The sequence below is a fragment of the Brassica napus genome, unplaced genomic scaffold (assembly GCF_020379485.1).
Source record: "Brassica napus cultivar Da-Ae unplaced genomic scaffold, Da-Ae ScsIHWf_1974;HRSCAF=2622, whole genome shotgun sequence".
In the NCBI taxonomy this organism is placed as follows: domain Eukaryota; kingdom Viridiplantae; phylum Streptophyta; class Magnoliopsida; order Brassicales; family Brassicaceae; genus Brassica; species Brassica napus.
The window spans coordinates 35,007-52,692 of NW_026015389.1; positions in this window are offsets into that span (position 1 = coordinate 35,007).

The window sequence follows — 17,686 nt, forward strand, 5'->3', positions numbered from 1 at the left end:
AGTGGTGGAGAATCACCAGGAAGTTGAATAAATCTCATAGGAGTTGGGATGAAGAAGTTATCCCACTTTCAAATCAGGTGATTCCAGTTTCCCAGTTTGGGAATAGGACAGCTTCTTCGTCGTTCCAATCAAACCAGGATGAATCACTTTGTGAGAAGCTTGATTTGGATACATAAAGTGGTGGAGAATCACCAGGAAGTTGAATAAATCTCATAGGAGTTGGGATGAAGAAGTTATCCCACTTTCAAATCAGGTGATTCCAGTTTCCCAGTTTGGGAATAGGACAGCTTCTTCGTCGTTCCAATCAAACCAGGATGAATCACTTTGTGAGAAGCTTGATTTGGATACATAAAGTGGTGGAGAATCACCAGGAAGTTGAATAAATCTCATAGGAGTTGGGATGAAGAAGTTATCCCACTTTCAAATCAGGTGATTCCAGTTTCCCAGTTTGGGAATAGGACAGCTTCTTCGTCGTTCCAATCAAACCAGGATGAATCACTTTGTGAGAAGCTTGATTTGGATACATAAAGTGGTGGAGAATCACCAGGAAGTTGAATAAATCTCATAGGAGTTGGGATGAAGAAGTTATCCCACTTTCAAATCAGGTGATTCCAGTTTCCCAGTTTGGGAATAGCACAGCTTCTTCGTCGTTCCAATCAAACCAGGATGAATCACTTTGTGAGAAGCTTGATTTGGATACATAAAGTGGTGGAGAATCACCAGGAAGTTGAATAAATCTCATAGGAGTTGGGATGAAGAAGTTATCCCACTTTCAAATCAGGTGATTCCAGTTTCCCAGTTTGGGAATAGGACAGCTTCTTCGTCGTTCCAATCAAACCAGGATGAATCACTTTGTGAGAAGCTTGATTTGGATACATAAAGTGGTGGAGAATCACCAGGAAGTTGAATAAATCTCATAGGAGTTGGGATGAAGAAGTTATCCCACTTTCAAATCAGGTGATTCCAGTTTCCCAGTTTGGGAATAGGACAGCTTCTTCGTCGTTCCAATCAAACCAGGATGAATCACTTTGTGAGAAGCTTGATTTGGATACATAAAGTGGTGGAGAATCACCAGGAAGTTGAATAAATCTCATAGGAGTTGGGATGAAGAAGTTATCCCACTTTCAAATCAGGTGATTCCAGTTTCCCAGTTTGGGAATAGCACAGCTTCTTCGTCGTTCCAATCAAACCAGGATGAATCACTTTGTGAGAAGCTTGATTTGGATACATAAAGTGGTGGAGAATCACCAGGAAGTTGAATAAATCTCATAGGAGTTGGGATGAAGAAGTTATCCCACTTTCAAATCAGGTGATTCCAGTTTCCCAGTTTGGGAATAGGACAGCTTCTTCGTCGTTCCAATCAAACCAGGATGAATCACTTTGTGAGAAGCTTGATTTGGATACATAAAGTGGTGGAGAATCACCAGGAAGTTGAATAAATCTCATAGGAGTTGGGATGAAGAAGTTATCCCACTTTCAAATCAGGTGATTCCAGTTTCCCAGTTTGGGAATAGGACAGCTTCTTCGTCGTTCCAATCAAACCAGGATGAATCACTTTGTGAGAAGCTTGATTTGGATACATAAAGTGGTGGAGAATCACCAGGAAGTTGAATAAATCTCATAGGAGTTGGGATGAAGAAGTTATCCCACTTTCAAATCAGGTGATTCCAGTTTCCCAGTTTGGGAATTGGACAGCTTCTTCGTCGTTCCAATCAAACCAGGATGAATCACTTTGTGAGAAGCTTGATTTGGATACATAAAGTGGTGGAGAATCACCAGGAAGTTGAATAAATCTCATAGGAGTTGGGATGAAGAAGTTATCCCACTTTCAAATCAGGTGATTCCAGTTTCCCAGTTTGGGAATAGCACAGCTTCTTCGTCGTTCCAATCAAACCAGGATGAATCACTTTGTGAGAAGCTTGATTTGGATACATAAAGTGGTGGAGAATCACCAGGAAGTTGAATAAATCTCATAGGAGTTGGGATGAAGAAGTTATCCCACTTTCAAATCAGGTGATTCCAGTTTCCCAGTTTGGGAATAGCACAGCTTCTTCGTCGTTCCAATCAAACCAGGATGAATCACTTTGTGAGAAGCTTGATTTGGATACATAAAGTGGTGGAGAATCACCAGGAAGTTGAATAAATCTCATAGGAGTTGGGATGAAGAAGTTATCCCACTTTCAAATCAGGTGATTCCAGTTTCCCAGTTTGGGAATAGGACAGCTTCTTCGTCGTTCCAATCAAACCAGGATGAATCACTTTGTGAGAAGCTTGATTTGGATACATAAAGTGGTGGAGAATCACCAGGAAGTTGAATAAATCTCATAGGAGTTGGGATGAAGAAGTTATCCCACTTTCAAATCAGGTGCTTCCAGTTTCCCAGTTTGGGAATTGGACAGCTTCTTCGTCGTTCCAATCAAACCAGGATGAATCACTTTGTGAGAAGCTTGATTTGGATACATAAAGTGGTGGAGAATCACCAGGAAGTTGAATAAATCTCATAGGAGTTGGGATGAAGAAGTTATCCCACTTTCAAATCAGGTGATTCCAGTTTCCCAGTTTGGGAATAGGACAGCTTCTTCGTCGTTCCAATCAAACCAGGATGAATCACTTTGTGAGAAGCTTGATTTGGATACATAAAGTGGTGGAGAATCACCAGGAAGTTGAATAAATCTCATAGGAGTTGGGATGAAGAAGTTATCCCACTTTCAAATCAGGTGATTCCAGTTTCCCAGTTTGGGAATAGCACAGCTTCTTCGTCGTTCCAATCAAACCAGGATGAATCACTTTGTGAGAAGCTTGATTTGGATACATAAAGTGGTGGAGAATCACCAGGAAGTTGAATAAATCTCATAGGAGTTGGGATGAAGAAGTTATCCCACTTTCAAATCAGGTGATTCCAGTTTCCCAGTTTGGGAATAGCACAGCTTCTTCGTCGTTCCAATCAAACCAGGATGAATCACTTTGTGAGAAGCTTGATTTGGATACATAAAGTGGTGGAGAATCACCAGGAAGTTGAATAAATCTCATAGGAGTTGGGATGAAGAAGTTATCCCACTTTCAAATCAGGTGATTCCAGTTTCCCAGTTTGGGAATAGGACAGCTTCTTCGTCGTTCCAATCAAACCAGGATGAATCACTTTGTGAGAAGCTTGATTTGGATACATAAAGTGGTGGAGAATCACCAGGAAGTTGAATAAATCTCATAGGAGTTGGGATGAAGAAGTTATCCCACTTTCAAATCAGGTGATTCCAGTTTCCCAGTTTGGGAATAGCACAGCTTCTTCGTCGTTCCAATCAAACCAGGATGAATCACTTTGTGAGAAGCTTGATTTGGATACATAAAGTGGTGGAGAATCACCAGGAAGTTGAATAAATCTCATAGGAGTTGGGATGAAGAAGTTATCCCACTTTCAAATCAGGTGATTCCAGTTTCCCAGTTTGGGAATAGGACAGCTTCTTCGTCGTTCCAATCAAACCAGGATGAATCACTTTGTGAGAAGCTTGATTTGGATACATAAAGTGGTGGAGAATCACCAGGAAGTTGAATAAATCTCATAGGAGTTGGGATGAAGAAGTTATCCCACTTTCAAATCAGGTGATTCCAGTTTCCCAGTTTGGGAATAGGACAGCTTCTTCGTCGTTCCAATCAAACCAGGATGAATCACTTTGTGAGAAGCTTGATTTGGATACATAAAGTGGTGGAGAATCACCAGGAAGTTGAATAAATCTCATAGGAGTTGGGATGAAGAAGTTATCCCACTTTCAAATCAGGTGATTCCAGTTTCCCAGTTTGGGAATAGGACAGCTTCTTCGTCGTTCCAATCAAACCAGGATGAATCACTTTGTGAGAAGCTTGATTTGGATACATAAAGTGGTGGAGAATCACCAGGAAGTTGAATAAATCTCATAGGAGTTGGGATGAAGAAGTTATCCCACTTTCAAATCAGGTGATTCCAGTTTCCCAGTTTGGGAATAGGACAGCTTCTTCGTCGTTCCAATCAAACCAGGATGAATCACTTTGTGAGAAGCTTGATTTGGATACATAAAGTGGTGGAGAATCACCAGGAAGTTGAATAAATCTCATAGGAGTTGGGATGAAGAAGTTATCCCACTTTCAAATCAGGTGATTCCAGTTTCCCAGTTTGGGAATAGGACAGCTTCTTCGTCGTTCCAATCAAACCAGGATGAATCACTTTGTGAGAAGCTTGATTTGGATACATAAAGTGGTGGAGAATCACCAGGAAGTTGAATAAATCTCATAGGAGTTGGGATGAAGAAGTTATCCCACTTTCAAATCAGGTGATTCCAGTTTCCCAGTTTGGGAATAGGACAGCTTCTTCGTCGTTCCAATCAAACCAGGATGAATCACTTTGTGAGAAGCTTGATTTGGATACATAAAGTGGTGGAGAATCACCAGGAAGTTGAATAAATCTCATAGGAGTTGGGATGAAGAAGTTATCCCACTTTCAAATCAGGTGATTCCAGTTTCCCAGTTTGGGAATAGGACAGCTTCTTCGTCGTTCCAATCAAACCAGGATGAATCACTTTGTGAGAAGCTTGATTTGGATACATAAAGTGGTGGAGAATCACCAGGAAGTTGAATAAATCTCATAGGAGTTGGGATGAAGAAGTTATCCCACTTTCAAATCAGGTGATTCCAGTTTCCCAGTTTGGGAATAGCACAGCTTCTTCGTCGTTCCAATCAAACCAGGATGAATCACTTTGTGAGAAGCTTGATTTGGATACATAAAGTGGTGGAGAATCACCAGGAAGTTGAATAAATCTCATAGGAGTTGGGATGAAGAAGTTATCCCACTTTCAAATCAGGTGATTCCAGTTTCCCAGTTTGGGAATAGGACAGCTTCTTCGTCGTTCCAATCAAACCAGGATGAATCACTTTGTGAGAAGCTTGATTTGGATACATAAAGTGGTGGAGAATCACCAGGAAGTTGAATAAATCTCATAGGAGTTGGGATGAAGAAGTTATCCCACTTTCAAATCAGGTGCTTCCAGTTTCCCAGTTTGGGAATAGGACAGCTTCTTCGTCGTTCCAATCAAACCAGGATGAATCACTTTGTGAGAAGCTTGATTTGGATACATAAAGTGGTGGAGAATCACCAGGAAGTTGAATAAATCTCATAGGAGTTGGGATGAAGAAGTTATCCCACTTTCAAATCAGGTGATTCCAGTTTCCCAGTTTGGGAATAGGACAGCTTCTTCGTCGTTCCAATCAAACCAGGATGAATCACTTTGTGAGAAGCTTGATTTGGATACATAAAGTGGTGGAGAATCACCAGGAAGTTGAATAAATCTCATAGGAGTTGGGATGAAGAAGTTATCCCACTTTCAAATCAGGTGATTCCAGTTTCCCAGTTTGGGAATAGCACAGCTTCTTCGTCGTTCCAATCAAACCAGGATGAATCACTTTGTGAGAAGCTTGATTTGGATACATAAAGTGGTGGAGAATCACCAGGAAGTTGAATAAATCTCATAGGAGTTGGGATGAAGAAGTTATCCCACTTTCAAATCAGGTGATTCCAGTTTCCCAGTTTGGGAATAGCACAGCTTCTTCGTCGTTCCAATCAAACCAGGATGAATCACTTTGTGAGAAGCTTGATTTGGATACATAAAGTGGTGGAGAATCACCAGGAAGTTGAATAAATCTCATAGGAGTTGGGATGAAGAAGTTATCCCACTTTCAAATCAGGTGATTCCAGTTTCCCAGTTTGGGAATAGGACAGCTTCTTCGTCGTTCCAATCAAACCAGGATGAATCACTTTGTGAGAAGCTTGATTTGGATACATAAAGTGGTGGAGAATCACCAGGAAGTTGAATAAATCTCATAGGAGTTGGGATGAAGAAGTTATCCCACTTTCAAATCAGGTGATTCCAGTTTCCCAGTTTGGGAATAGGACAGCTTCTTCGTCGTTCCAATCAAACCAGGATGAATCACTTTGTGAGAAGCTTGATTTGGATACATAAAGTGGTGGAGAATCACCAGGAAGTTGAATAAATCTCATAGGAGTTGGGATGAAGAAGTTATCCCACTTTCAAATCAGGTGATTCCAGTTTCCCAGTTTGGGAATAGGACAGCTTCTTCGTCGTTCCAATCAAACCAGGATGAATCACTTTGTGAGAAGCTTGATTTGGATACATAAAGTGGTGGAGAATCACCAGGAAGTTGAATAAATCTCATAGGAGTTGGGATGAAGAAGTTATCCCACTTTCAAATCAGGTGATTCCAGTTTCCCAGTTTGGGAATAGCACAGCTTCTTCGTCGTTCCAATCAAACCAGGATGAATCACTTTGTGAGAAGCTTGATTTGGATACATAAAGTGGTGGAGAATCACCAGGAAGTTGAATAAATCTCATAGGAGTTGGGATGAAGAAGTTATCCCACTTTCAAATCAGGTGATTCCAGTTTCCCAGTTTGGGAATAGGACAGCTTCTTCGTCGTTCCAATCAAACCAGGATGAATCACTTTGTGAGAAGCTTGATTTGGATACATAAAGTGGTGGAGAATCACCAGGAAGTTGAATAAATCTCATAGGAGTTGGGATGAAGAAGTTATCCCACTTTCAAATCAGGTGCTTCCAGTTTCCCAGTTTGGGAATAGGACAGCTTCTTCGTCGTTCCAATCAAACCAGGATGAATCACTTTGTGAGAAGCTTGATTTGGATACATAAAGTGGTGGAGAATCACCAGGAAGTTGAATAAATCTCATAGGAGTTGGGATGAAGAAGTTATCCCACTTTCAAATCAGGTGATTCCAGTTTCCCAGTTTGGGAATAGGACAGCTTCTTCGTCGTTCCAATCAAACCAGGATGAATCACTTTGTGAGAAGCTTGATTTGGATACATAAAGTGGTGGAGAATCACCAGGAAGTTGAATAAATCTCATAGGAGTTGGGATGAAGAAGTTATCCCACTTTCAAATCAGGTGATTCCAGTTTCCCAGTTTGGGAATGGACAGCTTCTTCGTCGTTCCAATCAAACCAGGATGAATCACTTTGTGAGAAGCTTATTTGGATACATAAAGTGGTGGAGAATCACCAGGAAGTTGAATAAATCTCATAGGAGTTGGGATGAAGAAGTTATCCCACTTTCAAATCAGGTGATTCCAGTTTCCCAGTTTGGGAATAGGACAGCTTCTTCGTCGTTCCAATCAAACCAGGATGAATCACTTTGTGAGAAGCTTGATTTGGATACATAAAGTGGTGGAGAATCACCAGGAAGTTGAATAAATCTCATAGGAGTTGGGATGAAGAAGTTATCCCACTTTCAAATCAGGTGATTCCAGTTTCCCAGTTTGGGAATAGGACAGCTTCTTCGTCGTTCCAATCAAACCAGGATGAATCACTTTGTGAGAAGCTTGATTTGGATACATAAAGTGGTGGAGAATCACCAGGAAGTTGAATAAATCTCATAGGAGTTGGGATGAAGAAGTTATCCCACTTTCAAATCAGGTGATTCCAGTTTCCCAGTTTGGGAATAGGACAGCTTCTTCGTCGTTCCAATCAAACCAGGATGAATCACTTTGTGAGAAGCTTGATTTGGATACATAAAGTGGTGGAGAATCACCAGGAAGTTGAATAAATCTCATAGGAGTTGGGATGAAGAAGTTATCCCACTTTCAAATCAGGTGATTCCAGTTTCCCAGTTTGGGAATAGGACAGCTTCTTCGTCGTTCCAATCAAACCAGGATGAATCACTTTGTGAGAAGCTTGATTTGGATACATAAAGTGGTGGAGAATCACCAGGAAGTTGAATAAATCTCATAGGAGTTGGGATGAAGAAGTTATCCCACTTTCAAATCAGGTGCTTCCAGTTTCCCAGTTTGGGAATAGGACAGCTTCTTCGTCGTTCCAATCAAACCAGGATGAATCACTTTGTGAGAAGCTTGATTTGGATACATAAAGTGGTGGAGAATCACCAGGAAGTTGAATAAATCTCATAGGAGTTGGGATGAAGAAGTTATCCCACTTTCAAATCAGGTGATTCCAGTTTCCCAGTTTGGGAATAGGACAGCTTCTTCGTCGTTCCAATCAAACCAGGATGAATCACTTTGTGAGAAGCTTGATTTGGATACATAAAGTGGTGGAGAATCACCAGGAAGTTGAATAAATCTCATAGGAGTTGGGATGAAGAAGTTATCCCACTTTCAAATCAGGTGATTCCAGTTTCCCAGTTTGGGAATAGGACAGCTTCTTCGTCGTTCCAATCAAACCAGGATGAATCACTTTGTGAGAAGCTTGATTTGGATACATAAAGTGGTGGAGAATCACCAGGAAGTTGAATAAATCTCATAGGAGTTGGGATGAAGAAGTTATCCCACTTTCAAATCAGGTGATTCCAGTTTCCCAGTTTGGGAATAGGACAGCTTCTTCGTCGTTCCAATCAAACCAGGATGAATCACTTTGTGAGAAGCTTGATTTGGATACATAAAGTGGTGGAGAATCACCAGGAAGTTGAATAAATCTCATAGGAGTTGGGATGAAGAAGTTATCCCACTTTCAAATCAGGTGATTCCAGTTTCCCAGTTTGGGAATAGGACAGCTTCTTCGTCGTTCCAATCAAACCAGGATGAATCACTTTGTGAGAAGCTTGATTTGGATACATAAAGTGGTGGAGAATCACCAGGAAGTTGAATAAATCTCATAGGAGTTGGGATGAAGAAGTTATCCCACTTTCAAATCAGGTGCTTCCAGTTTCCCAGTTTGGGAATAGGACAGCTTCTTCGTCGTTCCAATCAAACCAGGATGAATCACTTTGTGAGAAGCTTGATTTGGATACATAAAGTGGTGGAGAATCACCAGGAAGTTGAATAAATCTCATAGGAGTTGGGATGAAGAAGTTATCCCACTTTCAAATCAGGTGATTCCAGTTTCCCAGTTTGGGAATAGGACAGCTTCTTCGTCGTTCCAATCAAACCAGGATGAATCACTTTGTGAGAAGCTTGATTTGGATACATAAAGTGGTGGAGAATCACCAGGAAGTTGAATAAATCTCATAGGAGTTGGGATGAAGAAGTTATCCCACTTTCAAATCAGGTGATTCCAGTTTCCCAGTTTGGGAATAGCACAGCTTCTTCGTCGTTCCAATCAAACCAGGATGAATCACTTTGTGAGAAGCTTGATTTGGATACATAAAGTGGTGGAGAATCACCAGGAAGTTGAATAAATCTCATAGGAGTTGGGATGAAGAAGTTATCCCACTTTCAAATCAGGTGATTCCAGTTTCCCAGTTTGGGAATAGGACAGCTTCTTCGTCGTTCCAATCAAACCAGGATGAATCACTTTGTGAGAAGCTTGATTTGGATACATAAAGTGGTGGAGAATCACCAGGAAGTTGAATAAATCTCATAGGAGTTGGGATGAAGAAGTTATCCCACTTTCAAATCAGGTGCTTCCAGTTTCCCAGTTTGGGAATTGGACAGCTTCTTCGTCGTTCCAATCAAACCAGGATGAATCACTTTGTGAGAAGCTTTATTTGGATACATAAAGTGGTGGAGAATCACCAGGAAGTTGAATAAATCTCATAGGAGTTGGGATGAAGAAGTTATCCCACTTTCAAATCAGGTGATTCCAGTTTCCCAGTTTGGGAATAGGACAGCTTCTTCGTCGTTCCAATCAAACCAGGATGAATCACTTTGTGAGAAGCTTTATTTGGATACATAAAGTGGTGGAGAATCACCAGGAAGTTGAATAAATCTCATAGGAGTTGGGATGAAGAAGTTATCCCACTTTCAAATCAGGTGATTCCAGTTTCCCAGTTTGGGAATAGCACAGCTTCTTCGTCGTTCCAATCAAACCAGGATGAATCACTTTGTGAGAAGCTTGATTTGGATACATAAAGTGGTGGAGAATCACCAGGAAGTTGAATAAATCTCATAGGAGTTGGGATGAAGAAGTTATCCCACTTTCAAATCAGGTGATTCCAGTTTCCCAGTTTGGGAATAGGACAGCTTCTTCGTCGTTCCAATCAAACCAGGATGAATCACTTTGTGAGAAGCTTGATTTGGATACATAAAGTGGTGGAGAATCACCAGGAAGTTGAATAAATCTCATAGGAGTTGGGATGAAGAAGTTATCCCACTTTCAAATCAGGTGATTCCAGTTTCCCAGTTTGGGAATAGGACAGCTTCTTCGTCGTTCCAATCAAACCAGGATGAATCACTTTGTGAGAAGCTTGATTTGGATACATAAAGTGGTGGAGAATCACCAGGAAGTTGAATAAATCTCATAGGAGTTGGGATGAAGAAGTTATCCCACTTTCAAATCAGGTGCTTCCAGTTTCCCAGTTTGGGAATTGGACAGCTTCTTCGTCGTTCCAATCAAACCAGGATGAATCACTTTGTGAGAAGCTTGATTTGGATACATAAAGTGGTGGAGAATCACCAGGAAGTTGAATAAATCTCATAGGAGTTGGGATGAAGAAGTTATCCCACTTTCAAATCAGGTGCTTCCAGTTTCCCAGTTTGGGAATAGGACAGCTTCTTCGTCGTTCCAATCAAACCAGGATGAATCACTTTGTGAGAAGCTTGATTTGGATACATAAAGTGGTGGAGAATCACCAGGAAGTTGAATAAATCTCATAGGAGTTGGGATGAAGAAGTTATCCCACTTTCAAATCAGGTGATTCCAGTTTCCCAGTTTGGGAATAGCACAGCTTCTTCGTCGTTCCAATCAAACCAGGATGAATCACTTTGTGAGAAGCTTGATTTGGATACATAAAGTGGTGGAGAATCACCAGGAAGTTGAATAAATCTCATAGGAGTTGGGATGAAGAAGTTATCCCACTTTCAAATCAGGTGATTCCAGTTTCCCAGTTTGGGAATAGGACAGCTTCTTCGTCGTTCCAATCAAACCAGGATGAATCACTTTGTGAGAAGCTTGATTTGGATACATAAAGTGGTGGAGAATCACCAGGAAGTTGAATAAATCTCATAGGAGTTGGGATGAAGAAGTTATCCCACTTTCAAATCAGGTGATTCCAGTTTCCCAGTTTGGGAATAGGACAGCTTCTTCGTCGTTCCAATCAAACCAGGATGAATCACTTTGTGAGAAGCTTGATTTGGATACATAAAGTGGTGGAGAATCACCAGGAAGTTGAATAAATCTCATAGGAGTTGGGATGAAGAAGTTATCCCACTTTCAAATCAGGTGATTCCAGTTTCCCAGTTTGGGAATGGACAGCTTCTTCGTCGTTCCAATCAAACCAGGATGAATCACTTTGTGAGAAGCTTATTTGGATACATAAAGTGGTGGAGAATCACCAGGAAGTTGAATAAATCTCATAGGAGTTGGGATGAAGAAGTTATCCCACTTTCAAATCAGGTGATTCCAGTTTCCCAGTTTGGGAATAGGACAGCTTCTTCGTCGTTCCAATCAAACCAGGATGAATCACTTTGTGAGAAGCTTATTTGGATACATAAAGTGGTGGAGAATCACCAGGAAGTTGAATAAATCTCATAGGAGTTGGGATGAAGAAGTTATCCCACTTTCAAATCAGGTGATTCCAGTTTCCCAGTTTGGGAATAGGACAGCTTCTTCGTCGTTCCAATCAAACCAGGATGAATCACTTTGTGAGAAGCTTGATTTGGATACATAAAGTGGTGGAGAATCACCAGGAAGTTGAATAAATCTCATAGGAGTTGGGATGAAGAAGTTATCCCACTTTCAAATCAGGTGATTCCAGTTTCCCAGTTTGGGAATAGCACAGCTTCTTCGTCGTTCCAATCAAACCAGGATGAATCACTTTGTGAGAAGCTTGATTTGGATACATAAAGTGGTGGAGAATCACCAGGAAGTTGAATAAATCTCATAGGAGTTGGGATGAAGAAGTTATCCCACTTTCAAATCAGGTGATTCCAGTTTCCCAGTTTGGGAATAGGACAGCTTCTTCGTCGTTCCAATCAAACCAGGATGAATCACTTTGTGAGAAGCTTGATTTGGATACATAAAGTGGTGGAGAATCACCAGGAAGTTGAATAAATCTCATAGGAGTTGGGATGAAGAAGTTATCCCACTTTCAAATCAGGTGATTCCAGTTTCCCAGTTTGGGAATAGGACAGCTTCTTCGTCGTTCCAATCAAACCAGGATGAATCACTTTGTGAGAAGCTTGATTTGGATACATAAAGTGGTGGAGAATCACCAGGAAGTTGAATAAATCTCATAGGAGTTGGGATGAAGAAGTTATCCCACTTTCAAATCAGGTGATTCCAGTTTCCCAGTTTGGGAATAGGACAGCTTCTTCGTCGTTCCAATCAAACCAGGATGAATCACTTTGTGAGAAGCTTGATTTGGATACATAAAGTGGTGGAGAATCACCAGGAAGTTGAATAAATCTCATAGGAGTTGGGATGAAGAAGTTATCCCACTTTCAAATCAGGTGATTCCAGTTTCCCAGTTTGGGAATAGGACAGCTTCTTCGTCGTTCCAATCAAACCAGGATGAATCACTTTGTGAGAAGCTTGATTTGGATACATAAAGTGGTGGAGAATCACCAGGAAGTTGAATAAATCTCATAGGAGTTGGGATGAAGAAGTTATCCCACTTTCAAATCAGGTGATTCCAGTTTCCCAGTTTGGGAATTGGCAGCTTCTTCGTCGTTCCAATCAAACCAGGATGAATCACTTTGTGAGAAGCTTGATTTGGATACATAAAGTGGTGGAGAATCACCAGGAAGTTGAATAAATCTCATAGGAGTTGGGATGAAGAAGTTATCCCACTTTCAAATCAGGTGATTCCAGTTTCCCAGTTTGGGAATAGGACAGCTTCTTCGTCGTTCCAATCAAACCAGGATGAATCACTTTGTGAGAAGCTTATTTGGATACATAAAGTGGTGGAGAATCACCAGGAAGTTGAATAAATCTCATAGGAGTTGGGATGAAGAAGTTATCCCACTTTCAAATCAGGTGATTCCAGTTTCCCAGTTTGGGAATAGCACAGCTTCTTCGTCGTTCCAATCAAACCAGGATGAATCACTTTGTGAGAAGCTTGATTTGGATACATAAAGTGGTGGAGAATCACCAGGAAGTTGAATAAATCTCATAGGAGTTGGGATGAAGAAGTTATCCCACTTTCAAATCAGGTGATTCCAGTTTCCCAGTTTGGGAATAGCACAGCTTCTTCGTCGTTCCAATCAAACCAGGATGAATCACTTTGTGAGAAGCTTGATTTGGATACATAAAGTGGTGGAGAATCACCAGGAAGTTGAATAAATCTCATAGGAGTTGGGAAGAAGAAGTTATCCCACTTTCAAATCAGGTGATTCCAGTTTCCCAGTTTGGGAATAGGACAGCTTCTTCGTCGTTCCAATCAAACCAGGATGAATCACTTTGTGAGAAGCTTGATTTGGATACATAAAGTGGTGGAGAATCACCAGGAGTTGAATAAATCTCATAGGAGTTGGGATGAAGAAGTTATCCCACTTTCAAATCAGGTGATTCCAGTTTCCCAGTTTGGGAATGGCAGCTTCTTCGTCGTTCCAATCAAACCAGGATGAATCACTTTGTGAGAAGCTTGATTTGGATACATAAAGTGGTGGAGAATCACCAGGAAGTTGAATAAATCTCATAGGAGTTGGGATGAAGAAGTTATCCCACTTTCAAATCAGGTGCTTCCAGTTTCCCAGTTTGGGAATTGGACAGCTTCTTCGTCGTTCCAATCAAACCAGGATGAATCACTTTGTGAGAAGCTTGATTTGGATACATAAAGTGGTGGAGAATCACCAGGAAGTTGAATAAATCTCATAGGAGTTGGGATGAAGAAGTTATCCCACTTTCAAATCAGGTGATTCCAGTTTCCCAGTTTGGGAATAGCACAGCTTCTTCGTCGTTCCAATCAAACCAGGATGAATCACTTTGTGAGAAGCTTGATTTGGATACATAAAGTGGTGGAGAATCACCAGGAAGTTGAATAAATCTCATAGGAGTTGGGATGAAGAAGTTATCCCACTTTCAAATCAGGTGATTCCAGTTTCCCAGTTTGGGAATAGCACAGCTTCTTCGTCGTTCCAATCAAACCAGGATGAATCACTTTGTGAGAAGCTTGATTTGGATACATAAAGTGGTGGAGAATCACCAGGAAGTTGAATAAATCTCATAGGAGTTGGGATGAAGAAGTTATCCCACTTTCAAATCAGGTGATTCCAGTTTCCCAGTTTGGGAATAGGACAGCTTCTTCGTCGTTCCAATCAAACCAGGATGAATCACTTTGTGAGAAGCTTGATTTGGATACATAAAGTGGTGGAGAATCACCAGGAAGTTGAATAAATCTCATAGGAGTTGGGATGAAGAAGTTATCCCACTTTCAAATCAGGTGATTCCAGTTTCCCAGTTTGGGAATTGGCAGCTTCTTCGTCGTTCCAATCAAACCAGGATGAATCACTTTGTGAGAAGCTTATTTGGATACATAAAGTGGTGGAGAATCACCAGGAAGTTGAATAAATCTCATAGGAGTTGGGATGAAGAAGTTATCCCACTTTCAAATCAGGTGATTCCAGTTTCCCAGTTTGGGAATAGGACAGCTTCTTCGTCGTTCCAATCAAACCGGATGAATCACTTTGTGAGAAGCTTGATTTGGATACATAAAGTGGTGGAGAATCACCAGGAAGTTGAATAAATCTCATAGGAGTTGGGATGAAGAAGTTATCCCACTTTCAAATCAGGTGATTCCAGTTTCCCAGTTTGGGAATAGCACAGCTTCTTCGTCGTTCCAATCAAACCAGGATGAATCACTTTGTGAGAAGCTTGATTTGGATACATAAAGTGGTGGAGAATCACCAGGAAGTTGAATAAATCTCATAGGAGTTGGGATGAAGAAGTTATCCCACTTTCAAATCAGGTGATTCCAGTTTCCCAGTTTGGGAATAGCACAGCTTCTTCGTCGTTCCAATCAAACCAGGATGAATCACTTTGTGAGAAGCTTGATTTGGATACATAAAGTGGTGGAGAATCACCAGGAAGTTGAATAAATCTCATAGGAGTTGGGATGAAGAAGTTATCCCACTTTCAAATCAGGTGATTCCAGTTTCCCAGTTTGGGAATAGGACAGCTTCTTCGTCGTTCCAATCAAACCAGGATGAATCACTTTGTGAGAAGCTTGATTTGGATACATAAAGTGGTGGAGAATCACCAGGAAGTTGAATAAATCTCATAGGAGTTGGGATGAAGAAGTTATCCCACTTTCAAATCAGGTGATTCCAGTTTCCCAGTTTGGGAATAGGACAGCTTCTTCGTCGTTCCAATCAAACCAGGATGAATCACTTTGTGAGAAGCTTGATTTGGATACATAAAGTGGTGGAGAATCACCAGGAAGTTGAATAAATCTCATAGGAGTTGGGATGAAGAAGTTATCCCACTTTCAAATCAGGTGATTCCAGTTTCCCAGTTTGGGAAGGACAGCTTCTTCGTCGTTCCAATCAAACCAGGATGAATCACTTTGTGAGAAGCTTGATTTGGATACATAAAGTGGTGGAGAATCACCAGGAAGTTGAATAAATCTCATAGGAGTTGGGATGAAGAAGTTATCCCACTTTCAAATCAGGTGATTCCAGTTTCCCAGTTTGGGAATAGCACAGCTTCTTCGTCGTTCCGTTCAAACCAGGATGAATCACTTTGTGAGAAGCTTGATTTGGATACATAAAGTGGTGGAGAATCACCAGGAAGTTGAATAAATCTCATAGGAGTTGGGATGAAGAAGTTATCCCACTTTCAAATCAGGTGATTCCAGTTTCCAGTTTGGGAATAGGACAGCTTCTTCGTCGTTCCAATCAAACCAGGATGAATCACTTTGTGAGAAGCTTGATTTGGATACATAAAGTGGTGGAGAATCACCAGGAAGTTGAATAAATCTCATAGGAGTTGGGATGAAGAAGTTATCCCACTTTCAAATCAGGTGATTCCAGTTTCCCAGTTTGGGAATAGGACAGCTTCTTCGTCGTTCCAATCAAACCAGGATGAATCACTTTGTGAGAAGCTTGATTTGGATACATAAAGTGGTGGAGAATCACCAGGAAGTTGAATAAATCTCATAGGAGTTGGGATGAAGAAGTTATCCCACTTTCAAATCAGGTGATTCCAGTTTCCCAGTTTGGGAATAGGACAGCTTCTTCGTCGTTCCAATCAAACCAGGATGAATCACTTTGTGAGAAGCTTTATTTGGATACATAAATGTTATATGAAGGCATTGGATGATGAGAAGTGTTGAGAGTAATAGATGAGGTTGGGAAAGAGTAAGGAGTGGAGAGGAATGAGTTTGGGTCGACCTAAGCCGTACAGGCCGTACTGGCCGTACTGACCGTACCATTAGGGTCGACCAAACTCACCAAAGGGAAGTTACCATCCACGGTAATTAGGAGAAGTAACACTGATCTTCTACCCACACTGGTTACGTTAAGAGGATAGGAAGAGAGCTTAGAGACAGGCTGTCCTTGCTGGATAAAGCTAAAGGTGCTTTACATCCAAGGATAAGCTAATTGGACAGTTTGTGAATAAAGTAGAATCCTATCCATTGCAATAGTGTGATTTCGAAAACCCTTATGTCTCTTGTAGCCTCACTATATATTGTAGTCTTCATCATTAATAAAACTTAGACAGTTCTAAACAAATCAATCTCTCTATACTTTTCACAATGATTCTCCATTAGTCTCTTAATCTCTTAAATCTACTCTAATCTCTTCTCTATTCTTATCTAAACTCAGATTCTCTTTACACTACTCAAAAGTGATATGGTATCAGAGCCAGGTTGATTTCAATCTGAGTTCTTGGCGTTTTCTCTTGAAGATTCAAACTTGAAACTTTGAGAGATCAGTGAGAGTGGTGTGAGTGTTCTTGGAAGAAGCTGCATCCCGGGAGCTACATCTTCATTCCGGCATCTTATCAAGCTTTTTGAGGGTTCTTTGAAGAGTAAAGACAAGGCACGGAAGGGTTAGCTGGTGTTGTAGTCTGAGCTCAAGATCAAGTCTTTTACAAGTATTGAAGTGAAATTGTTGAAGATGGAGAGTGGTTCCAAGATGAAGGTGCTGTGTGACTTTCAAGGAAGTAACTACCTAGTATGGTCTAGGATGGTGAAGACTGCTGTGGGAAGTAAGGGTTTATGGAAGCACATCACATCTGGTGAGGCTCCAAAGCTCATTACTCAAGGAGGAGACAAGGAGAGTGTCTCGGAAGCTGAAGCTGAGAAGTGGCAACAAGAGGACATGATGGTGATGTCTGCTCTTCATAGCTCGTTGGAGCCAGCCATTCTAGATGCTTACAGCTATTGTGAGACAGCCAAGGAGCTGTGGGAAACATTGAAGAAGGTGTATGGAAACACCTCTAACCTCAGCCGGGTCTTTGAAGTGAAGAAAGCTTTGAATGATCTAACTCAGGAGGACATGGAGTTCACTAAGCATTTGGGGAGGTTCCGGACACTCTGGTCAGAGCTGGAGATGCTGAGGCCGAGCACAACTGATCCGGAGCTGCTGAATGAAAGAAGAGAGCAAGACAAGGTCTTTGGGTTGTTGCTGACAATGAATCCAAGCTACAGTGGGTTGATTCAGCATATGTTGAGGGCTGAGAAGCTTCCTGACTTGGAGGATGCGTGTGCTCAGATACAAAAGGAGCAAGGCTCCATTGGCTTGTTTGGTGGTAAAGGAGACTTGTCTCTAGCCAATGCTGCGCAAACTGATCATGAGGAGAT